The sequence below is a fragment of the Xiphias gladius genome, chromosome 3, assembly GCF_016859285.1.
Source record: "Xiphias gladius isolate SHS-SW01 ecotype Sanya breed wild chromosome 3, ASM1685928v1, whole genome shotgun sequence".
Classification (NCBI taxonomy): domain Eukaryota; kingdom Metazoa; phylum Chordata; class Actinopteri; order Istiophoriformes; family Xiphiidae; genus Xiphias; species Xiphias gladius.
Genome location: NC_053402.1, coordinates 14972638 through 14999563, shown reverse-complemented (window position 1 = coordinate 14999563; position 26926 = coordinate 14972638). Strand labels below are relative to the sequence as shown.

The window sequence follows — 26926 nt, the reverse complement described above, 5'->3', positions numbered from 1 at the left end:
TCAAGCAAAAATGTATTCAGTCTTAAGTGACCCTCCTTGTACAAGCACCACGGACTCTCTGTCAAACCGGTTGGTGGCGAAATCACTGTTCATTGTTGTCATGGATACACCCAGGTGTTGCTCACGAGCCAATGCTTAAGAATTAGAAAGCCAAAGCACTCACTCACTCAATCCTTCTCCATACCAGTGTGTCAATAATCAGGAATGCACTGCCTAAACTAAACTATTGTTCGTCTGCCAACAAAATCACAAATATAAGCACTGACACTGCCTCTGGGCACTGCCGTCTCTGGGACTGGAAAAGAAATTAACTGAAGAGAAACAACAAGAGTCAGAGATGGAAGAAGGTAGATTTGATATCTTTCCAGACAGCTTAATACTGTCTAAATCATAAATCTAAATCTACTACAGTGCATGGGGGGACGTATAGTGTTGTATTGTTGGGGACTGACCGAAGCAGTTGAGTAGTAGCGTCTTTATACCGAAGGACAAAGTCTGAGCTACTGAGAAGACCAGCTGCTGTCAACAGTTGGACAGCTTTGAACTAACACTAAGCCCTGAGACAGCAGGAAATATCCTCTTCACTTCTTTGAACTCAGCCCCTTCAAGAGTCCAATTCAGAATATAAAATCTAATAGAAAAATAATCTCACAAGGACTTATACAGATGCACCTGACAATAGCGTCTGATCTTTGTCGACAAAAGCTACCAAGCCAAACTAGTGGCTGCCCACTGTTCATCTGTCAAGGAGTACATTTTTATTACTTTGCTCATGAGCATGGTATGTGGCAAGTTGCCACTTTCAGGAGGACTGGGTGCTGTCTAGAAGTCATTTATCTGCTGTGTCATTACCCCTATATGTCTTACTTTTAAGAGGATACATGGTAGCTGACATGTTAAAGAGTCATCTTGACATGAAGCAGCAGCAACTCAACCGTCTTAAACAAAAACACAACTCATACTTAAGATCAGACATGCAGACATGAGTAGTTCTGAGTCCATTCTATGTAAGACAATACAATGGCTTGCCTGTTGTCTCTCCTGCCCTCTCTCTCTCTTCTTTCTGTCTGTCTGTGTGCTTTTGCGTTTCCACAAATTGTGGTATCACAGAACAGAGAAGTGCATAACTGAGCAAACGGATGCGGCCGGAATGGTTAGACCATTGTGGAAGGCCCTGGCTCCAAAAAGCTCCTCCTGAGAGTTTAATTGTGTGGGGCAGCTAGCCGCAGCCAGTTCTGTTTCCCCAAGATGCAAGGCCTCACTGCAAGCCACAACAATGAGCATCTTTGTCAAGCAGCACTATTATCTTTACACATAACCGTAAATGACAGGAGAGGATAATGCATTGAAGATCCCATTTAATGAGCTCCAGGTATGTGCCTGTCATAAAACAAGAGACTAATTTAAACATCTGCGGAGCTGAGATCATGTGCCTTCAGTGTCTGAACTGAGGTCCACAAAACCTGATTAGCTATGTAGCATGTCTCAAAACACCTTGGGATGTGAAAGGGAAATCTTTGGAGACAAATTTCAAATTTAAATTGTTTATAGGAGGGCTTAATCACACAGCTTTTCTTTGGCCCAAACCATAGACGAAATGTTTATTTTGCAGCATATTTTTATTTCGTTTGTTTAGGTTTACACTGCCAATTATAAGTGAACCAGGGCTTGAAACAAAAGGTTTTATGAAGTTACTTGTTTATTGGACAGAATGTTGGTAGCCTTTCTGGAAGTTTAGAGACCTAACTAGGTTCTTTGTCATCTTAAAAATGATCTTCCACAGCTAAATGTTTTCCGAGGTTGGTGTGTTTTTAGTGTCAATCCGACTGTACATGGCACAGATTGTCTAGAAGAAAACAGTGGTGCACTTTTTTTGACATCTTAGTGCACATATGAACATGATGAAATCATTCGGATCTGCACAAATACAACAAACAAGTAAATACTCCAGAGACTGACTGAATCATCCATACTTGGTGTAAATGCACCCTGAAGAGCTAAAAACACAGATCACCTTGTTTAGCCAACAGGTCAGAGGCAATCAGACAGGCAGAGGCACTTGACCCTTTCTGCTAGATTACAGCTCAACCTGAACTTGACCCCTCTGTCACCTGATTTAAGCACCTGCATTTTAGACAGAGCTGGCTGGTTGAGGATTATCTGACCCCAGACTTGTCGAACTTGGCCCTCCTCACTTGGCAAGTGCTCACTCGTCCTGATGTCATGTGTCTAATTGCTCGCTCTGCGTGGGATGTTAAGTCTAGTATAAGGTACATTGTTGATTGTGTGCACGGGCTTTTGTATGTGTGAATGTGTATGTCATCAGGAACCAAGCTAACACTTGCCTGCGGCAATACACACCGAACACCACACACACACACACACACACACACACACACACACACGCACACGCACTCATGTCTTTACCCGCCACAACCTATCATTACCGCTGTCACGTAGCCACCTCCGCAGCGGGCCTCACAAGCCCCGACAACCACCGGCACACACACCTGGAGGGCCAAACACCTAGTTCCCAGCGTTGTACTTCGTAAACACAGCCTTTTAACACACACACACACACACACACACACACACACACACACACACACACACACACACACACACACACACACACACACACCTCTTCATATCCTGCAGCCTCAGCTTCCACCTTGCCCCTTCCATTCTCTGTAAAGTATGTCTCACTTTTCTATCTCCCCAACCGCAAATGCTTTAGTGCTATTTGATTTATTTCCTTTGTTATCATTTTCCACACCAGCTGAATGAAACAGCAAACAAACTGCAGAGCCAGATTGGCAGCCTCTTCCAGGCTACTCCTGTTCCTACACAAACAACAGTTGCAGTATGTATTCAAGAGCAAACACAGTAAAGAGAAATGGATCCTGAGATGTTGAACGGTAAAATTCAACAAAAGAAAATTAACTTTCTAATCTGCCTTCAAGTAGCAGATTATGATTCTATGTGCCTGATATTTGACCATCATGGCTTCCTCACATATGTTTTTTCATCCATGTTTGCTTTAGCCAGGGCTACTTGAGAGTGTACACGGTTGAGAGAACACATAAGACCACTAAGCAAACATGCGGCTGACGTTGCACACCTGAGCCCGGCCTGCCTGCCGCACATGCGTGACCTTTACAAAAGCTGTCACCGTGACAAATCGGACACAGGAAAAACTTCTGAAGATCCCAGCCTGCTGGTTTAAGGCCGCTCAGTGCAAACAGACACTTGAGGCAGAGTTAATCATGGTAACAACGGAAGACTTCTAGAACATGCTACCCCAACAGAAGCCTTTGAAAAGACAGGAATCATTGTGGTGTTTGCCCTCCTTTGTCATGTTACAAGGTTGTCTTGGGCCTATGCTTGCTTTGTACCATATTCTATTCAAAGAAAGCTTAGTGTGTAGCAGGTTGCTCCGATAAGTGTGTGAAACCTGAAACTCGTAGGCTTTAGAAGCAAAGTGTGCAAATGGAGAATCCAGAAAAACAGCATGTCACACCTTAGCAGCTTCAATTCCCAGACCCCAAAAGCAGATTATCTACAAAATCAATACATTCTCTTGCAATGTCCTTGAACATGAAAGACCTTTCTTAAAAATGACAAAATGTGGTATGCTTTTTAAAGGCCATATATGTGTATAAAATATAGAGTGGCTGGAAGCAGTAATCTGCCAAGCACGTTGGGATTTATGGCAGCAAATGAGCCAAGAGAACAGATCAAACATAATTGTCATTGGAAATTGAATTCTGCTTTTCTGATGGATCCTCGCCTTCATTTCTTTCTCTCTTAAAAGATAGTTTCACACTTTTTTTCATGTCTTAAAGGGGAACTCTAACCTCAGAGGGAGTCTGATAAATAATAAATGTCGGTTGGGGCTGAAAACAACAAGTTTGAGAATTAAAAAAATCTGGGAGTGTGACGTTAGAAAGAAGTTAGCTTGCTAGACCCCTCTAGTTTTGACAAGGAAGAAGAGTGCGTGGAAAAAGACCATATCTCTGCTTCAGCTGCATTGATTTTGACCCTTTTTTTAACTGTCCATCCTGAGTCTGACAGTGTTGTAGAAAAGCGACGCTTAATCGGTGGCGTACTCTTTTAAAACAACAGTCAGATACCCGTAGGTACACTGAAACAATCATTCATACCGGCCATTAAAAATACACATAGGGTACTACTGTCTTACAACAATAGTCAATTGCCATAAAAAACATATGCCTTAATACATTGATTAAAAATAATTACTGATGAGTCAAATATTCGGCCTAATAGATGTAGAGTCAGAATATATAGGTAGCACTTAACTAAAACTGGCCTTATACAACGCATGACTTCCTTCTTTTTCTCTCACCTTATTTGTGTACCTACAATTGTGTGTGCGTGTGTTGCCTACGTGTGTGTATGTACTCTGTATTATGAATGACCTCATCAAACCCTACAATACACAGCAGAGGGGTCTGGGCAACATCAGCTCCCAGCTACAGCACAGAGCCCGACGGTGTCTCTCCGCTTCATTTACATACAACAATATACAGGTCCACAGCCCACTCCCAAGCACACATATACAAACCATTCACGGCACACTAAACTCAATCCCAGTCAGAGCACGTCCGTGCACGAGTGTATGTGTGTGTTTGTTTGTGGGCTGAAGGAAGGGCAAGGTTCCCAAAAAACGTGTCATCTTCATTCAGCATGGTGAGCAGGGTGTTTAGGAGGCATGAAGTGGGATGATACAATTGTTTTATTGTTCAAAATCATTTCATCACTCCGCAATGTTATTTCTTTTTTTATTGTACAACATAGCACAAGGGCAGCTGTGTCCCTTGGCCCCCCTGCTGTTAGAGACTCAGAATGTGATTGCTGTGAGAAAAATGAAGAGCCGTCTCCAGTGAGAGAACCAGGGAAAGATTCAGCCTCAGGATATTTCTGTGTGTGCTGTGTGTGTGTGTGTGTGTGTGTGTGTGTGCGTGTACATGCAGAGGGCTCAGGCATGATCAAACAAAGCACATTCAGGTAAGGTTTGCCATCTGTACTCCCCCCCCAGACCTTAAAAAATTTACTTTCCCCCGCCCTCTCCATCACCATGCAGAGTCTTTGCAGTATATGGAGTGTCAGAATGAAAGAGGCCTTGTCTAAGAGCCTAATCCTTGGGCGATTAGTCAACGCGTCTCGATTAAAAGCTGGCAATGCTGCCACTCCACCCTCCACCCCCAATGGAAATCGCAGCCCACAGGTGTCCGTACAATGTGTCTCATTAGAAAAAAATGAGTGGCGGGAGGTGGCTAGGGAGTTGACTTTCATGAGACAGAAGAGAGGAACGAGGCAGGAGCAAGGCCTTTAACAAAAGGCCCGACAGCAGCAGCAGGAATGCCAACACAGGAGCCATGTAGGAATAATCTGAAACTCTATTTTGCATGTGCACTCTCTCCCATGCTGGGGTTAAATCAGCTTTTTCTGTCTTGACAATGTCAGTGCAAGAAAAGCCTGTGAGAGAGAGAAAGAGTGAGAGAAAGAAAGAAGTGGCACATATATTTTTCACAGATTATCCCTTCATCACTCTATGTTTTCTGTAAACAGCCGTTTTGAAGTGGAAGGATTGAGAGCAGAGACAGGTATTTCACCTAATCAGCCTCATACACCCTCGTTTTCCATCAACATAAATACCTCATCTTAGGGTTATTCCCATGCCAGAACATGCCGCCAATGACTAAAATATTCTGACTTTGATGACACCGTGCACAATCAGGTAGACATAAGCTTTATATTGCAATGCTCAGAAAGGCCTTCAATGCACAAACAATCACCATCTGGCAAAGATACAGTGTGTTTGTGCTGAAACAGATGACTGAGGCTAGGTCTGTGACATGTTTTTTATACTGCATTCTTCACCATTGTTACTCACATAAGTGCATATGAAGGGAATAACTTGTTTCTAAAATGGAGGCAGGAGATGTTCCGAGAGCTAAAGGCTCTTTTTCCAACATGAAAGAGAATTGTACAGGCATCAAAAAAGCCTCTATCATAAAAAAAACCCCTAATAAATCATGAAATAAATACATTTTTGTAATGAGGATTTTTCCCACTGGCTTAATACTAGTCACAAGTCCCGATCAGTTTATGTAATTACTGAGTAACTATGTAACTATCAGTGGCTTAGTCCCTCCTTTGTCACTGTGTATTTAAGCCATTTTTCTTAATCTGGTCCTAGTTAACCCGTGGCAGTTTGAGTATCAGGAAATGACCTTTTGCCCTGGGGACAGACTACTGTACTTCCCCAATCACATCCATCGTGTGTCTAACCTTGAATGAAAGCTCAAAAAGGGAGGGGTGTGTCTTTAGAGACCGGACACAGAGAGGAATCACTTACCACTTTCCCCAAGAGACCCCAGTGGAGTTACACAGAGAAGGGATTCAAATAACAATGGTGAGAAGGAGGGGCTGAATGTTTCCTGAGATCACAAGAAGACCACAGCACTTGTCAACTAGCCAGCCAGGCAGCAAGGCTGGCTGTGTGTGGACGTACACAGGGTGAGAACACACATGGTTTGAGTTTGGCTCCGTGTAGGACCGGGAGGAAAGAAGGGGCCTGGTAGCAGGAACCCTCCAATTCTCACTTCCTGCTTCTGCTGGAAACGTGATCTGTGTGCCCGTCGTCCCCATCAACGCAGGTCAGTGTTCACCCTGCAGCTGAGGGGTTAGCATGTTCACGCACAGGGCACCCCATCACAAAGAATCAGCCTGTCAGGACCGGGGGAACCCAGGCTGGTGTTTCCCCAGTGAGTAGAGACAATCCCATTCAATCATGCTGAAAATCCTCCTGTGCCACAGTGGCAGGTTAGGTGACATTTCTAAAGGAAGTGTTTTTCAACCAGAAGGGGTTGATAATTAAATAAGATCACTCCTAGGGGAACATGCAAGAGATGGGGAGTGTTTCTTCCCCCTTTTTTTCATTTGGGAAAAAGTATCATTTTATCGGCAGCTACACCATAAACAAACAATATCTTTAAACCCAGGAGGAGATATTAATCTGGTTTTCAACTACATACAGTAGATAGATATTTACAGCTGGTAAGTGTAGAAAGAAAGGATATACATGGGTGGCAAATAGGGAGAGGCCATAATTGTAGGCTGGAGCAACCGTCTTTATTACCTTTACTACCTGAAAGGTAAATCAATGTCATTTAAGCTGCTTCTGGAAGAAAGAACTCCACCTAACCTCATTGTCCTTTTACAGCGGAAGATGACTCACCTCAGAAAACCACAGGTTACATATGGCCAAGTAAACACACCACACTAATAAAACCACTTCAAAGGGCCCACATGTATGCATCTTTGACCCAAGTTTGAACTAATCATTTAAAAAACTGAGAGATGCACAGGACATCTATTTGGTCTACGAATTCCAGGGAAAATGTTGCGCATTTTGAAAGGAAATAAACAGCTTTCGGGTAATGACCAAAGTTCCGTGTGGCACTGTGTGTGCTGTTGTGTGTCCATGTGTGCCGTGTGTGTTGCCAAGGCCCTAGCTCCATTGTTTATGCTCTGCTGTGTCTGGGTCAGCAGGGCTCTTGACTGAATTCTTGCCCCAGCATGCAGAAAGTTTTAACAGTGTTGTTGCAGGAGGAGGAATGATTACATTATAAAAATACACCACACCATATGTCCTAGTGAGAGCCCAAACCACACGATGACATACAGTAGAATCCAGCAGGCCTTTAACCCTGCCTCTACACCTAACGAGCTGACACAGCCCCACTACGGCTTTGGGTGATCCACTCACCTAAAGTTATTTTCAGAAATAGGACAGGATGAAGTGACTTCCAAGATAGCAACTGCTTATTCAGCAAGTCTCTAGTTGATGGAAAAATGGGACCGAAAAACATCACAAGGGAGAGTTTGTGCTTAGGAAAGCCCTCGGTTAGCTAAATCTCTGATTTTCAATCACCCTCTGTCTGTGCCCCTGGAATTTTGCAAGTTCTAAGTCCAACCAAACACCTCAGCAGCTGAGGTGTTCCCTCCACTTCTCCTTCCTTTTTCTTGACGATCCAGTCAGTGCCATTAGCTGGTGTTGTGTGTCTGGCTAGGTTGAGAACATGCTCCTTGGCCTGGATGACACTATTCAGCTACAGAGCGAGGTACAGCGGGAAAGGTACCAGCAGAGAGGAGTAAATGCAAATGTGGCTTTGGCAGCAAAGGTTATCAGTGCTACTTCACATATACCCAAACACTGTACAACCAACTCAGAGAGGGCTACAAAGCTTTTTGCATGCAAAGTTGCCCCTTCTGTGTGAACCTTCCCACGCAAGTTCATTCTGGTTGGGAGCCAGTCAGTTACCTCAATCAGGATCTCACCCTCTTTCTTCCCCGTCTCTGTTTCACTCTCTCTGTACTCTCCTTGTGTTATAACAAGACGGAGCATGCTCACTGCAAACCTCTTGGGGGGTGAGAGGGATTGGGAGATTAAATATATTTTGAATTCCTTCCCCTTAATGTGGCAATTACCCCCTCTTCCCTCTCCCTCACCTCTTCTCTCCTCTCCCAGCAGCACAGCACGGCGTCTGTTCCAAAGCACCTCTAGTTTATGTTTTGTACACAAAAGTGTTTCTTTCACCCCCAGCTGAATCTCAAACTTCACAGCAAAAATGGCCTGCCACTCATTCAATTTAAGACGGATTACATGTGCGTGTACTGCTGAAAAAGTGTGTGCTGAGCGTGAATTCCTTTGTTTGAGAAGGATAAGAAGAGATCCGACAAAAATCATTGCTAGTTATCACTTATGAATGTTAGATAAAGCTTTGTATACTTGTATGATAGTGAAAGTAAACACACAGTATAAAATGAAAACTCAGGGCCTCTACTAGTTAAACTAGCCTTGTGAAATATGTTTTCCTGAGGGAGAAAAAAGTAAATGCTAAAAGCTTTAAAACCATAATTCTATGGATCTTAATCACACCATTTTGCAGCATCATAAGCCAGGTCATTTGTGTCTAATCTTAGTAAGCAGATCAGAAACTTTGCATGTGTGTGTTTGCCGTGCAAGATGCTGCCGTGCCATTTCTTTCTGCACCCAAGACGAAGGTCAGGAATGCTAAGTTCAGCAACACAAGAGTTACAAAAGTGTGATCGTGACGTCTGAAAACCCTGATCTAAACCACTTGTGTAACAAAACCAGCCGGGGATGTGAGATTTCTTGACTCGATTTTTGTGCTGCTTTTCAACAGTCTACATCTACCCTCTCAGAGGCGACACACACTATCGTTTGGTAAATGAATCCCACCAAAAGGCTCGATTTTCCTCTATTCTTTGGTTGGAGGGCCAGTAACAACCCCCCTTTTCATAGCATTTTCACACATTCCATGCATCCAAAATGGTCTCATTTTCTATCAGCTAAGCTTCTTAATTGACCGTTCTATACAGGGAGGGATTAGCTGATAAGAGGGGGTAAAGAAAGAGAGAGAAAGCAAAACAAAAAGAGGAAGTAAACAGTCAGTTGGGGGGTGGCAAGACACCAAAGGATTACCCTGTCATCTGTTCTGTGATAATAAAAATACATCTTCAGATGTGTGGGGAGAAGGAGGAAAGACTTTGTAAGGCATCCAAGAAAAACGAGCACTGTCAGGCACTTCGGAGGCACCCTCTCTCCAGGAGAGAACAGAGGAAGGCCCCTGCAGTGAGGATTCAGTATTCCCTCCACCAGTAGCTACAGTTAAGACACTCTGAGGACCTGAAACTCTTTCCATAGGTCAGTCTTCCGTGTTCTCTCACAATGCTTGGCCCACATCTCTTCTGCTCTCTTTATGTTGCTTTACACAGCTGCCCAGGGCCCATTCGTGTGCTAAATATGTTGTCGTCACGTAATGCTGTAATGCTCTAATCTGTTCTTTCCATTGTTTGCTGAGTTGCCAGTATATTCTATGATTTTAAGTACAAACAAGGAAAGCAGCGTCGTAAAAGAAGGTTTCGTGCTGTTGTGAGATCTCCAAACTCTTTAGGGCAAAGCTTTAGAATGACGAAGTACAACAGGGGCTGATATAGTCTATAACCTGTGAGCGCACGAGCGCGCGCACACACACACACACACAGTCATTTAGAGTGCCAGCTGTGCCACTGACGTAGGTGGAGTCCGAGTATCAAGCCAACACAGGCCTTTATAATCGTGCTAGATTTATAGGTGTGGTGCCTTGTGTTCTATATCTAATTACAGATTTTTACAATGATAGCATGTTAAGTGAAATGTAATACAAGAGTGTTAGAACCACTGCTTTGACCTAGACATAGCAGCCCATGAAGCCCTACCTTTTAATTTCACCATATAGGGTTTCAATGAAAAAGGGCTGATATGCTTCCTCCTCAGGGGAGCGGAGGTAATGTAACTGGCAGAAAAGTAGACATGAGATTTTTTTTTTTTCATCAGTCTGTCCTTGCCTCAATTTGCCTCTCATTTTCAGGCTTTTTGCTCCATTCTGTCTAAGCTCACTCTCTCTTCTCCTTGTCTCTGATTCCATGCTCTGTGTGTGTCTCTCTCACAAAAGGTACACATTTCTTTTATCTTGTATTTGACAAACAAAGGCGCCATTAAGTGGCATGCCTTCTGAAAATATTTAATTAGGTTAAAACAAGTCAAAATGGCCAAGACTGACTCCAGGGAAATTCCAGCTGGGGATGACGAGGGCTGCAGTGGTAGTGGGAGGGGTTTTGTGGGGGCGAAGCACTGGGGCAGGAGGGTGAAAGTCGAGCTCCATCTCTTTTTGACAGATTGGTACAGACATGCGGAAACTTTACACGCTGTTTATTTGACCACGCTTGCCGTATGCAGGTATCATATTAAAAACCACAAGGGTCGGGAGAGGAGTCAGAAGAAAGGGCTCTTTCCTTCCTTCAACAATACCTGAGCTGTTCAAGCTGATATATGCAGCACAAAGGTCTCAGTGAGGGGAGAGAAATACACACTTTCATGTGTCACTCACTGACGCTCTCTCCTGCCACTGTCTATCTGCAGTGACACACTGAAGATTTCACGTACACAAACACACACGAGCATGTCGACATCTGCACTCACACACTTTATGTAGACACTAGTGCATCTGTTAGTTGTCACTATAATCTTCAACGTGACACCTGGTGATCAGCAAACAATTATAAAGCCATGAAGCCAGCAAATCCTGGTGGTGTTGAAACCAAAATAAAAAGGCCAGGAAGTGAAACTGCGGGATTCTACGACGTAAACTAGAAGCAACGCAACTCTCTAAAACTTAAAGAAATTGTCCGAATGTAAGTTTATTCAAAAGAGGCATAGAAGCATTATTCTTGGACGGAATCAATGTAGCACAATTCTAAATGCATTTTTTAAAATCTGCAATAAAATATTCTAATTGTCAGCAGTATCAAACATTGCAGTACATCAAATTCTGTTTCAGCTGAGGAATCCTAGGCTCCATGTGCTCTCACATTTGCAAGGCAGATGTCCTGATTAGAGCAAACCAAGAAAATCTGTCACTCCCCTCAACAAGATGTGGGACACAGAATTGGACAAAGACAGTTGAGTCAATGAAAACTGCAATGTGCTCAACACGAAAACAGTTTTGTTCTCTAATAATGACATAGTATCCTAATGATTCAAAACATAGGATATCACATTGTACAATAAATGCTATAAAAAATGCTGGATTCAGGCCAAGATGATTAGTGAAGAAAACTGAAGACCACCCGTGTTTGCTCATATAAAAACTGTGGCTCTCATGTCCAATCATGTATCATAGATCAGACTGTTTATGAGGCAACCTGTAAAGACCAGAGGCAGAGGCTCAGGCACATGTTTTACTGCTGTGTTTGAATAATCAGGTACAAGTAAAACAAACAGCTACAGAGGGGATGTTTAGCAAGGAGCTCAGGATCCAACTCGGGGTAATAAGTGTTCATTAGTTTTAATAGCCCAGCTCCTGGACCAAATGAAATGAAGACCAGGAGACCACATCCAGATAATGTAAATAAACCAAAAATCTCCTCCAGTGTCTGTCATGAAAAATTTCTCTCACTTTCTTTACAGCTTGTGTAAAAGTAAAGTAGGAACTGGAATAGCGCCCTGATCGAAAAGTACAGTTTGTACTCTGGTGGGATTACTAATGAAAATATGTTTAGGCACCGTGTGCATTTATTCATTTTGGAGATAGGGGGAAGAACATAATACAATACAACAATAATAGCACATTTAACCAAGTATTAATGCACTATGGGTCCGGATACAGAGTAAATAACTATAAAATTACAATGACTCTAAAAGCACAACTAGATTTGGATCTTTTTTTTCCCTCTAGACTGTTTTGTTTCTAAGTGATATGCTAAGACTGCAAAGTGTTAAAACAAAAATGTGTGGGACTCAAGTCAGGGATTGTTTAATCTTCAACAAAAGTTTTAGGAAATATGTCTCCAGTGACCCACTGGTTATGTTTTCAGCCCATTCTAGTCCATTAAGCAGATGCTGGTGTTTGGTGGCACATCTTGATTCCACCTGAGCTCGGAGAGCAGTGAGGCAGGCCCAGTGGTCCAGATGGCCCCCCAACACAGGCCTGAACATAAACATGGCTTGGGTCTGGTTGAGGAGAAGGAGACCCCGTTTATTTATGGACATGTCTGGGTCTGAGACACAATTATAGAAAGATAGATAGAGGAGGTGCGGGACAAAGGAAAAGGGTAGAAAGCTGTGTGTCCAAACTTACACGTGGTTGACTTCCACTATGGTTGTGTGATCTGGCCCACCTACACAGCAATGGCTGAATATGTGTGTGAGTGTGTGCAAGATTTACTATGCCCATTCCCACATACTCCTCTTTCTTATCTACAGATTCGGTCCAATGTACAAACTATAAAGTAAAATATCTTTTTAAACTGGAAGGGGCAAAGCAACAACTCCCTCATTTGAGGAGCTAATTGAACTCTCAGTGACGTCAAACGTGCGACAAACAAGCCCTTCTAGCCAGGGGTATTGGCTGCAGGGCGGCAAAAGTAGAGTGAGGGTGTGAGGCCGGGGAATTCAAAGAATTTTCTTGTGTGCTTACCGGTAGAAACCAAGCCCTCTGTAGGTCTATGAAAGTATGGCTGAGCAAGGCCCTTTTAATCTTTGCTGCACTCTCGTCAACTATATCGGTTCGATCTAGTTTTTTACAACAGGGCTTTAGAGCTTAATAGCCTGGCTACAGAAACCCAGACATCGTAAGGTGTTTTTATGGCTCTTGTAGCTCCTTTATGACTTGGCCAAATATCATTGCGTTACTGTACAGCAAAAAGGGCAGGTAGTTTGACAGAGGAGGGGCTAGACAGTTATTTTGATTTCATAATCACTGCAGGATCCTCGACGTAGACTTAAGAAACTGTGGTCAGGACAAAGAAGGCTTGATGAGTAGATCATTGGTGCTGGCACACACACACACAAACAGTTTGGACTCGAAGACCACAGCTTATACTAGACTACAGCACACTGCCTCACAAACCCTGCCAGCTCATGTGTTTTCTGTTGTCTTTCGCAAAAACCAGAACAAAACAACTATCCAGTATGAAAACCAACTTACCCATTCAACCGAACCCCTATGGGAGACTGGAAATCTGTAAGATGTTTCTTTGTAAAGAAAGGCAAATCAGTGTCACTTACTTCTCGCTTCTAACATTTTTTGTGATGTTTGGTTAGGCGCAACTCTGCACAAAGTAAGAGGAGGTGCAAGCTTTTGCAATTTTTCCTGGTGACAGTGACAGTAATCAGTCATTAAAGTCACCGTAGCGGGCGTCTGCTCGGTCTTCTGCCCCGGTGTGATGTCCTCTGCTTGTCTCACTTCGGTCCCCGATACAACATTGCACAGGGCAATAAAACTCAGGCGAGGTGATTAGCACAGTTGCCTGACACAGCATGTACACGCACACACGTCACACACACACACACACACACACACACACACACACACACACACACACACACACACACACACACACTTAAGTATAAACATTACACAATCACACCAAATGCATGAGCAGCTTCAGCTAATTAAGACCATGCTGCCTTTTAATGCCTGTTTATATGTGACTCTTAAATGAATGCTGCCCCTGGAGCTCCTTCCAAAACAGCTCAGTCAAGGAGCCGAGGACAGGGGAGGAAAGGAGGTGATAGGGAAGGTGGGATGAAAATTACAGTAGGGAGGGGACTAGCAAATGATTTTGCCCTGCAGTGCCCCATAGCCAAGGTTTTACCAACAAAAACAAGACAAAAACATGAAGAAAAAGTCATTTTTGAATTAAACTCTTGATTGGAAAAGCAGTTTAACCACTGGATAGTGTTTATATTATTACACCGAGGCAATTTGCAAGACATTTGAGGCCTTAAAGATTATCAAACATGCTGGGCTGTTTGTTCTTTCATCTTTGCACTGAATGAGTGAACGCAAGCAAGGGCAACAGAGCTTTAATACCTCTCAATCAGTACCATGTGAGGCTTTATTGGTGCACCGCTGCCATTCTTGCTGCCCTGGCGGGCATGAAGGACACAGAGACCCAGGGGGAAGAGGGACTGGCCATCGCTCACTCACATCGTTAAAGTCGATAAGCTGGCAGCTGGCAGGAGGAAAGCATGCCATCAGTAACCACCAGGTCCCTGACCACCTTACTCACATTTTCCAAAACCTCTTCTCAATCTGCTCCCTGCCTCTCCTCCGTTGTCCGACTGGACTCAGTCCTCATAGCACAGACCAGTTGGTCTGATGCATGGCGCCACAGTTCTGGGAGCAGTTGAAAAGTCCAACCTCACCTGAGTGACTTTTGCCCTCTCCTCAAGGCCACCGGGCTCTCCGTCAAACGTCCGAGTAACAGTAAACAGCTACTTTGCCATCAATACTTCTACATACCTCCCTGTCTTTACAGGTCAGACAGAGAACATAATACATAATACACAATTAGTACAGTGTATCCTGATTTTAGAGATGTCACAGTTGTAATTATATTTGGAGGTAGATTATCCATTTTCATTAGCACAGATTTTGGGACACAGCACTTGGATTTCAAGTTGCAGCTTGTATGGATTTGGGGATTAACTGAGAAGGTGGCGTAGGTGTGTGTGTGTGTGTGTGTGTGTGTGTCTGTCTGTGTGTGTAAGAGAGAGAGAGACAGATGTCTGGAAGAGGCTAGGTTGGCAGAGTTTACAGTGGAGGAGTGCAGGCTTTGTAAACGAACAGAGGAACACACACAAACATACGTACCCACCTCACACAGACCTCCCCTCCTTACACCGCACCAAAACCAGCCCATGCACCACTGCTAATGTCTTCTTTGTGTGTATAAGTTGGCGTTTATGTGTGCATGCACATGTGTTTGTGTGTGTACTCCAGCTGTGCTACAAGTCGAGCTCCAGTCCCCCGCCCGTACATGCCCCAACACACATGCCACCTCATTTAGGCTGCTGCAGATTGAGAGCTGCAGCACCATTTGGGGGTAGCAGCATAAGGGGAAGACATAGGTATTCATTTTCATTGCACTAGGGTTTCCCCTGGTTCTTAATTGGGGTATTTTACCGATATTACCCCTGGAGGGTGAAAAAGTGTTCAGTGTGGGGGTGCAAGGTACACTAAGAAGGCCTGTAAAGGAGCTCCTGCCACTAACAACACCCCATTAACATCAAGCACAGGGAGCAAAAGACAAAGAGCACTAAGACAGAGTTACAGAGAAAGGATCACCATGTAATGCTTTATTGCATAGCTGCAAAATGTGGTCAATGCAATAGCCAGAAAATGGATTATGAGGTTTAAATGTGAAAAATGCAACTAATGCACAAAGGTTTTCCTAAAGCTTTGCCTGCCCGCAAAGTACAGAAAGACAGTAAACTCCAGAGTCAATTATTAACTTGAACAGTAGACGAAGGTTTATTTCAGCCATCGACTAGACAGATAAACACTCTAGACTTCCTCCTTCATATCTCTAGCCAAGCTCCACCTTGGCTTGCTAACTTTACCCGCTCTGCCATGCCTCAACATATTGTCTGCAATAAGCACCATGGAGAAAAACATGGATCTCTTCCCGAAAGGCAAGAGAGCTCCTACAGTACCTGCCTGCCTGCCTTGGACACGTCTGGTCAGGTTCTCAGCTAGTCCGCGGTAGCTGTTATCAGAAGTTGCTGAAGGATTTAGATGATCGATCATTATGAAGAGATTGAGTAAGTTTGGAGAACTTAGAAGAAATGGCAAAGATAAGCAGCTGGGAGAAGTGCTGCAAACCATTCACTTCTGTTGCAGGTTAGCATTTGCCACTTTAAAACTGAATGCGATCTGATGCAGGGGCTAATGTCAACAAGCTCTCCACAAAGACCTGAAACTAAACTCTGTGCGGTGCAAGCTTACGCTTTCACTGAGAATAAATAGAAAAGAAATTAAAAAAAAAAAAAAAAAAAAAAAAGAACAGGAGCAGAAGCAAATAGTGGCCAACAGTTCTGAAAAGCCCACAGGTTGGAATTTGATTTTGGTTTTGGTAGGAGAAAAGAAAACAAGGAGTAGATAAGAGTGATCTGGAGGAACTGCACAGAGTGTTTGAAATATTACAAAGGTTATGCAGAAGAATGTGTGTCCAGGCCTTTCTGTGTGTTTGTGCACAACTTCGTGGAAAAGCTCTTCAAGGTGGCTAAAGTCCCTTTAGTGACAAACCCAAAAGGAGAAATCTGATTAGCTGTAGATTGTGGACAACTTGACGTACACCTTTACCAGTGCAAGAGGTGTGGCTCTGTGTGTAAAGTACAGAGCATTTGTGTTAAGAGCATTTGTGCATCAGTACAGTTTGTGTGTGATGCTCACAATGCTCCTAACCTATACCTCAAGATGCCTTACTACACATGTGCACACATAACATATAGTATGATGAATGAACTTTATGTACGGAGACACTACTTATATCAAACACACTGCATGTGCACAAGGTTACACAACACACAGATAAAAGATTCACTTATGATTACAACTTTTTCCCATGAGACTCTTTCCTATAATCCTCAACTGTCAGGAACCTGAATAACTACATACTCTGAAATCTGATTTGTTGAAGGCAACCTGGTCAGCGTTCAACAATGTAGTGTACACACTGAGCGGAAACGGAAGACTGAGCCTTCCAAAATGAGCCACACAGATCTTAAAAGAAACTGTTCAATATGCAAAAGGAAATTCATTCAAAATCAGGAGCGGATGAAATAAAACTGTCATATTTCAACAGTGGCTAGGAGGTCAAATACAGATCTGAAGGCAGAGAAAACTTTTTTATTTTTGTAAGTTTAATAAGTTCAATCACATGCATGGAACAATAAACAACAATTATTGTGACCTACCACTTGGGTCATAATGTGCCCAACATATCCCTGAACAAGCACTAAAACCCCCATCTACAGGACACCTGTTGGGACGGAACTGCAAGTGGCATCATACTCGTGCCATTGCTTTCCACCAATCATAAACTGCCCCACCTGTTCCATAACCATGTCACCTGTGTAATCCTCTCATTCATTCTCTGTGGTCACCAATGTCTGAGAAACACAGAGGAGGAGCGAAGCCAACAAAAATGCTAAAGTACTTGCCAAGTTTCTGTATCATGATTCAAACAACCAAAAAACCGACTGGTTGCTGATGGTCGTTTCCACATCGCTATTTAGCTCTTCTGTAGGCGTTTTTTTTTTTGTTTTTTTTCCTTGCTCAACTACACCACCATGCATTTAGAATTATATCCCCAACTTTGCTGAAATTATTCTGAAAGCTCTTGTGCAGGCTTACTTTGAGCAATCCATATGAAATGCTGCACAACAGTTGACTCTCTTGGTTCAACGGCAATCCAACCTGTAAGGCCAGCAAAGGGTTAGGAGCGACAGATGTACAAAGTGAACAGTTGGCTTTATTGAAGTTCACTCCGGGTTTATCACTGTCGGTACACACAGAGGGACACGGCTACTTTGATCTTCAAAGGGAGATGAGTTAGAAGGGGCAATAAGAAGATAATAATGCCAGTCTACATCCATTACTCCACAGATCACAGGGTTACTGACATGCAAAGTAGCTTTTACTTTAGTCAGGAAAGCTGTTTTTCACGTTACCACATTGCCATCTAGTGGTGTAACTTGAGACTAATATTTTCTCCAGCAAAGAATCTACTAGAAATGTATTGTATGCACTTTAAGTGTTATAGCAGTTTGATTTTACGTACTAATTTAAATATAAAACACACTCACAAACAAGTCTATGATTTAATTTGTGAGGCAGATTTTAGCAAAGCAGAGATTTCTCTTGTAGCAGATTCTACAAACTTCTTTCACTAATGGATCTTAACAGTTAAACATTTGCAAATACCATCACTGTGGAAATCTGAGAAAACAAAAGTGTAAAACTCAAAAGCTCTGTGCTAAACTGTAGAGGACGTTCACCCATTCACCCATTCACGTAGGCTTATGCAAGAGAGACACCTAGTGGTTTACATAGCCAATTGCAATATTGCGCACAAGAAAAGAATGAAGCTCTTATGTAATATGTAGTCAGGCTAAGAACAGAAAAAAAGCCGGAGGGTGAATATATTAATATTATATATTAATTATATTAATATTCTACATTAAAATGGTCTGATCTCAGAAGGTTTTCCACAAAATGCAGAGCTCTCACTTTGTCCACTGTAATGCTGGTGAAATAACACAACTTACCTTTCATGCAACTGAGGAAATGACGTAAGATATGACTACCAGACCCCCTATATTGTATTGGGTTAGTTTGAGGGCTGCAGTAAGTGAGCAAACAGTGGAGTTTTCCAGTATGTCTCAGGACAAGGGTCAAACTCTGACCTCTAGTGGTGACAGGAAGAAAGGACATGCTTTTGTTGCTTGAAGGTACTATCTATCAATCAATCAATCAATCAATCAATCAATCAATCAAAAACAATGTTAAGGGTATTGTTTAAACTAATCTAATGACCCACTGGTTTTTAAGTTAAAAATCCACTTTAAAACCCAATACATAAATCTAGCCAGAAGATTTACTGCAGGGGTATAAATATCATTTGTATTTCTGAACCTGTTTTAACCTCCTGCTTGTGTTTTAGTCAAGTTGCTTACTTTCCATTTTCAGTATAATTGGAAATGCATTAAATACATTCGTCAGCCTGATTCATCCTGTTCCTCATAAACTGTGAAACCTGTTTAGAGCCGAAATATTTTTTGTAACCTTTTGCAAGACATTTGTCAGACTTAACTGTATCATTTTTTTTCAGATTAAAATTTGTAGTTCATATTTATATTCAAGGTTGGATTCTTGGAATTTGGATACACAGTACGAGTTACATGTGTAACCGAGAAGTGTACACTGTTTCCAGAGATCCTCACGATGGCTGGAGGATTCATACACATTGGAGAAACATACAGTAGTATTCTGATTTATCTTAAAATTTGTGTTAGTTGGTAAATGTTTATATAGAAATGGCAAATGACACATTGGTGAATATAAATAAAGATTATAGTTATTATAGTAGTAGTTATAGTAGCAGTTTTTTTCACATGCAAATTGAAAATTCAGATTTTAATGTTGTGGCCTGTGTTCTGAATCTGAATATGGTGTAATTGATTTGACTGTACAGAAATGTAAAAAACATACCAAACACCTGGAGTAGCAGCTTAGATACAGTTATTTCTGTTTGTACATTGAATTTAATATTCAATATTATAGGAAAATCATAATGTAAATTTTCTTTAAGAGTAGAATATTTTTGAACAGCTTTTATTTTCTGGATGGATGATCAGGTATAGGAGCATACCAGACTTTATCACCAGTAATTTTGTCTTTTTTTCTTTTCTTTTTTTAACCACAGGGACGCACACTGAAAAAAATCTTATGTGGCTAAAGAAGGAACTACAACCCAGTAAACCAACATCCTGTTGTTGTGTACACTGTCCACAAGGGTGCAGCAGAGTTTAAGAAATGCGCTTAGGCATTTTCAAAATCAACCTCAGATTGCACTACATCATTGCCATGGTTTTGCAATATCATTTTAAGCAAAGTTTTGATTTTATAGAGACAAAGTATGACAAAGTATTTTTTTTTTGTCATAAAATCTCCTTTTTTGCAGCCCATCAGCCCGACAGATATTTTAATCCTCTCAAAGGTGACAAAAAAAAAAAATCCAATCAACAACAGCCCATTAAGAAACAATGATGTCTGTCTCTTTTCCACAGCCTGTTAAATGAGTGATGCCCCGTGATGACAGCCTCACGTCTGGACAGCCTCCAGTTGTTTTAGCTGTCATTACAGCACTTTGGCACCGTATGCTTATCTGAGCTTCTGGCCGGGGACACTGACAGCCCCTTCTTCCACTTCCACAGCATGTCTGTCAGAAGCTTAGGGCTCACTGTGGTAGCTTGACCTCCAAGCACACAGGCCTACTGGGACAGCCTTAGACATAGGAGTATCTGCCTCCCAATCGCCCAGCCTTTAGCTTTCATGTGACATGATATTTTGTGTGCACCTTCTAAATGTCAGGACTCTTGACAATTCACCTTAATTGGACTTTTTACGTGGAAAAGAGTGTAACTCGGCCTCATTATATCTCCTTTAAACAGACCAAATAAAAATAGACATGCACTAAAAGTAGTCAGCGTCACAAGGATTCCTGACACAAGCGCAGGATTGAACACACACATACACGGGCGACTGAGGAGCCTGGTGGTCTGCCGTGTCCCGGGCAGGTCACACAGGAAATTTCACGCTCCTCTTCACACTGAAAATGTCTCCTTTATCCTCCCCACTGAGGATGAAATAAAAGAGAAGAGGACTGAAAGAGTGGATCGAGTGAAAAAAAAAAAATAAAGATCCAACTCCTGAATGAGGACAGCTTACTTGTGTAGGTGTCACTGGCTGAAACACAGTGACGCTGCCATGGTGACCCACACCCAGCAGAGTAAAAGCCCAATGAGGTCACAGGTTCGGAGGAATGTGACATTTGTGAGAGCGGAACACAAAGGGAGGAATTTTCCCTCCAAAACGAAAGCATGAAAAGAACAAGTGAGGCCAGTTGGAGAGAAAACAGAGGGAGGAATGTCTGGTATTTGAAGTACTGCAGATGATTTTGATTTCTGTGTGTGCAGGAAAGGTCAAGAGGGCACCTAAAGACCCCAGACTAGACACCTGTCTACTTCATATGCACACAAACTGCATATGAACTTAAAATTTTTCAGCAGGTAAAATTACACTCTCAAAACAGGGAGGGACTGTTAAAATTAACACACATCTCGTGCACTCTCTCTGTCTTGTGCATGTGACGACAACCCTGCTCTACAGAGTACACTTCTACCCTGCAAACCCTCACAGCAGCTTCCTCGCCTGCATGTGTTCCAGTCTAACCAGCGGAGTTTCCGACTATACTTAGCATCTCTTATTCACTACTGTAGCGCAGATCCATAGTGTCCTTGTAGTGAAGTGGGTGGTGCATGCAGCCTTCCTGTGGCGGGGCCTGAATAGAGTGCTGTCTATCTGTGTCCGGGCCGACAGAGATGCCCCTGTGCTACACTGTGTGTCTTCGCTGTTTACTCTCTCTGTGTCGGGGGCATGTTGAGGGAAAGAGCCGGTCCTCCACCCATCATGCTTTCACCATTCTCTGATAGTTCAGCGTGGCTGTGCTCACGCAGGAGGTCAAGGACAGAAAGGATAGCAGGATTTAAACGAAAGTCAGAGGAAGTGTGGCGTAATTTTATCACCCCATCAGGAGTGGGGGACCCCGTGGCAGTTCAGGTAAGTTGAAAAGGTCTGAGCACCAGGTGCAGAGGGAGGTTTATCAAAGACGATAAACTTTGAGTGTCGGACCAAAGAGGCATCACTCTGAAGAATCCCCACTCATGTTCAGCACTTCCTCTAAAGCACCATGCCACACTCTCACTCAAGCACTGGCTGTCTGTCTCCCTCAACCTCCCACTTCCTGATAACTCCCAAAGCAGGCTAACACCAGCCCACCCCCTACCCCCCACCTCCACACACCAGCCCCTAAGCTGCGGTTTCCCTGTCGGAAATCAGCAATCTGCTGCCATTACCCACCAGCTTTCATTCCTCCTCTCTCCTCCATTCAATTTCTCTCCCTCGTGAGCATCATACGAGAGGGGGACAGTTGTTCATGGGCCTATAGAAAGAAAGCACCACACAGACTGTGGCAACAGGCCAGAGGAAAACACAAAATAGCTAATTAGTCTGAAGAGGTGGCCCAGTGTCAAGGCATCACTGAAGACTATAGTGTTGTGTAGTGTCACAAACACGCTAATGTGTTTATATTAACAAAAGCACTTGCTCATACTTTGATGGGAGATGTACACCTCTGGGCAAAGACGTTTTGTGAGTGAATGATGTAGAAATGACTGCATGAAAACTGACCGTCAAAACACTGGGCATTTTATCTGTAACATTTCCAATTTTGGGCAGATGCTCGAGGGGATGACCACTCTGGAAATGATATGTCATTAACTAGCTTTTGTGACAGGGAACAACTAAATTTGGCCCCACGTCTTGCATATTTTCCTCACAGCTGAATACTGTGAGAATCTATGAGAAAACTTGTAGCTAAGAGAAAATCACAAATGAAGGGAAAATCACCAAAGTGCTGAGAAAAGAAAAAAAAAAAAACACTTTACACAGCTTTTCAAAACCTCTCTCCTTCTCCCTCTCACACACATAAACACATAGGCACAAACACATACACCTCGAAACAAAGGTGCCATTTTACTCAGGAAGGGTCAGCAGTTCTCTCCATCAGACAGGGGCTTGTTCTTGGTCAGAGGCTGCTGCCCAATCTCAGGCCACCCTCCCCTGGCTCCACCGGCCCCCTCTGGCCCCCCTCTGGCCCCCACCACCCTGGAGACAAGCTCCCCATTGTTCCTACACTACTAATAAATGACAGTTCTCCTGTTCAGACAAACTTTAGAGCCCATTCTAAACACACACACACACACACACACACACACACACACACACACACACACACACACACACACACAAGCTGAGTGTAAACAGTGCTCTATATGAAAAGATACACAACAGCTTTTCACACAACCTGATTTTTCTCATGGAGCTCATTAAAAGGTTATCTGACACTAATGATGGAAGGATATTTTGCTGTGATTTGAGCTTTGTGCCCTGCAGACCTGATGAGGTAATGCTGAGGGCACATTTGCTAAAGAAACAGGGTGTAATATGTAATGTGTAATAAATGTTTCTATTGCTTTTTCATTTCCCTTCAGTGGCCGGAAACAGTCATGACATTGAGACACAGTTCACCAGGAGGTCAACGCTGCTCAGTCAGTGTTGTCACCTGTGTGCAATGTCACACACACACACACACACACACACACACACACACACACACACACACACACACACACATACACACACACACACACCAGAGGCAAGGCCAAGGACCAGAGGTGAGCCCTGAGTTTAGACATGATAAATCACCACTCAACTTAAGCTCATAAACACACCATTAACACGCTCGACCACAGCAACTTGATCTGTTTACCTTAACCACTATGCTGGGGACTATTGCTTTCTGGGCAAGCCAGTGTTAGCATGCCTGGGGGCCTGATGCACACGTCTATCACTGGGGCTGGCCCGCTCCAAGCTCTGGGCCACAAAACTGTCTCCGTGGTGCTGCTTCAACGCTGTCTCAACACTGTTGTGGGTCCATTTCATACAGATTAGATTTTAAGTTCGAGGGCCAGACTATAAAGCTCTATAGAATCACTGAATTGCACCTCTAGTGTGGAACAAGTGTGAGTCTGTTTAATCTGAAGTGTGTGTGTGTGTGTTACCTTATTTGTCCAGGTGACATTATAAGGCAATGGAATCTGGATTTAATTAACTACTAAACATCTGCAACTTGTGACTGACAAAACTTAAGGTCTGAATTTAGCATCAGTATTAAACGCATAATAATACAGCTAATTCTGGGCTCAAAAAATTTCCGAAAGTTCCTCGGAAATGTTGAGTGGAGTAAATACAGGGTTTTTAAGTGGGTCTGACCTGGTGTGTATATGGCTCTCTACTGCGGTTCACCGCAAGCATATCGTATGACAGCACAGCCAGCACATTCAGCCCTGTGAGAAAGCAAATTCCTGCTTTACTATTCTCAGCTATTGACAGAAAGACATAAACAAAAGTATCGGAAAGAAATTGCGTCTACCGAAATGTTATGGCTCCTTTGATGTCTAACAGACAGTCGTGGGTGTATGCAAGTGGGCGTTCAAGGGTGGATCTGCGTTTGTGTGGAGCTGACACAACACAGGGGTGATGTTGGCCATGTGCAGGACAGATGCTGGGTGAGTGGGGTCACGTCAACAGACATGCTCCCGCTCTGCCGTTCAAATGACAAAAGGAGGAGGAGGAAGAAGAGGCAGAAGTTGTGAGAAGAGGAGTTTAAAAAAAAAAAAAAAAAAAAAGCCTCAGTGTTTAGTCAAGGCCTGCTCACTGACACAAAGTCTGTCTTTGTCTGCCTCCCAGGGTGCCAGATAAAGGAATTCTTGTGTGTCGGGGGCTCTGACCGAGTTTATTTGACACTTCAGCTCCTTTTGTGAAGCAAGTGTCCCACCGTCAATGCTGGCCATGAGAGTCACTTGGCATTAGACAGAGGGTCCCTCTTCAGTGGAGAAAGAGGGGCTTGTTTGGAGAAGATTTTTAATGGGGGGGGTGGGGGGGGGTGCTTGGTTTGTGCTCTGCGCTGTATACAGACATATAGTGGGGCTCTGTCCCCTGCCCGGACAATAGGTGGAATTCTTTATTTGTTAAGGAAGTGGATGGGGTTGACTGAAGGAAGAGGAAGGTGCTCGGAAAAGGTGGAAGCTTCCCTAGCGTGAACACACACACACACACACACTATGAATAAAATTCCATGATGTCACAGTGAGCTTATTAAAATGGCAAGTTGGAGAACAGGTACAAACGCTTCTCTGACATGACCCTGACCACGTATGGTTCGCCAATGAATGTGGTCACATGCACCTGTAGGTTGCACTCAAGTGAAGCGTCTAAGCCAAAATCCAGGTCTTCTGTTGTATCCACCGCAGCACAGATTTAGATCGCTTCTATGTGCCATACGTCAGGTAACAGCAGCTTGCTCTAAAGACGGGCCTCCCTGTGGGAAAAGGTATGGAGCTCCAACAGATTTACCCTCACCTGAATGGATTCACTGTAGCAGAGGTGGGAGGACTACCTGTTGCTTTCTATGGACCCTGCATCCACACTGTTCATTTATTTTGCTGCACCTGGTCTTTCGCATCTTATGACAGTTCGCGGCTCCGGGGATGGTCTGTGGACACCTGGCGCTGCAGGTGTATGGACAGGTTATACTGAGGGAAATGTCAAAATGGGTGGATTTCGACAGTGACAGTGTTCGAGTCACGTCTCGTGAAATACAAGCTAAGTCGGTCGGAGTCGGTTTGGAGGGTGAGAGATGTGCACCTAATGAACCCAGACAATAACAGAGGAATGAACAGGTGGACCTAAATGCGTGGAGCAGAGCGGGAATCTGACGAGCCGTTTCATATCAAAACACACACACACACACACACACACACATCTCCACAGACACAAATTAGAAATAGACCACAGCTTGATAAGAGTTTTCCCAAGGAATCCCATGGGAGAAGTTTGAGTGTTCCATGCATTTTGGTGGTGAAGTTAGAGGCCAAATGGGTGTGTAGGGAGATAATGACAGAACCTTTGGTCCAAACAGCCACTGGTAAACATTTTATTGTATTTTTGTTAAATAACAGCTGGTGAAATTAAGTTATTCCTCGTTGGGACCCCTTTGAAAAACTGCTGGTTCCTAGACGCACTTGACTAAACTGCACATCTTGGTAACCCCCCCCCCCCCAATCTCACTCACACACACACACACACACACACAAACACACACACACACACACACACGCCGCCAAAAGAAAAGGAATGACAACATGCATTTCTAACACAACCTGAGTCTAGCCCTTAACCTTTCTGCCAAGAAGTAGAGGTAGGCACTTTTGCTTTTCTCACATACCTGCTGGATGAGCTGAGGCGTGCTCTCGTTATCCAAATTGCTGGACGTCTGCCGAGCATCGCTAACAAAAATATATTCCAGGATATTGCTTCCCCTGCTCCAAAAAAAAAAAAAAAAATCCACCACAACAAATTTTCCAAAAGCATATCACGATACCGGCCACCTAGAGCACCGGCTGCCCTTGAACACGCGTGGAGTATCCCGAGGGACGCGTCTGTCCGACGAACAGCTTGTCCAGCAGCAGGACTCTGGCAGCAGGAGTAATAGAAACCGGTCCATCCCGGGAAAGAGACAGTATTTCCTTATGTGCCACCGGGCGATCTGCAGCTGGACTCTTGAATTCACCAGCTGCTGCCATCGTGCTCAGGTTTTACCAATACTAATAATAATACTAATAATAATAATAGCTCCACACGCGTGTCAGTGCTGTAGTGTTAGCATTAAATCCCGTTAATGCGTCCGGACAACGATCCGTGGTCTGGCCAATCCAGCAGATCGATCAGCGTGGTTATTTCCCTTGAGGATTTAACAGCAACGGGTTCAGCTTCGTGGTCCGGCGGAGTGATGGCCCCTGCCTCAGGCTCCAAGCGGCTCCTCCGTCGCGGACACGACGCGCTCCCGCGGAGAGCCCGAGCAGCACTGAGCCATAGTTGGAGCGGAGCAGTGCAGCTCATTGCTGCGGCTCCGTCGACGTAGACGCGCGGGGCATGACGGTACATGGAGTTTATGGCCAAGTCGCGGCTCAACATTTTAGAGCCGTGGGAGGACATGAGGCTGCACACTTTAGAAATCACAAACAGAGAAGAAAACGAAAAGCTGAGCATTATATGGAATGATATTTTAACATAATACAATG

The 26926-nt window shown here is 43.6% G+C and overlaps 1 long non-coding RNA gene across 1 annotated transcript in view; it reads right to left on the bottom strand.

The window, feature by feature from the left end:
- Window positions 1-26699, bottom strand: part of LOC120787827 — a 51444-nt gene extending 24745 nt beyond the window's left edge. The window contains exon 1 of the long non-coding RNA XR_005707096.1: window positions 26071-26699. This is a non-coding gene — a long non-coding RNA (uncharacterized LOC120787827). The remainder of the gene's footprint in view (window positions 1-26070) is intronic.
- Between the last annotated feature and the right edge of the window lie 227 nt (window positions 26700-26926).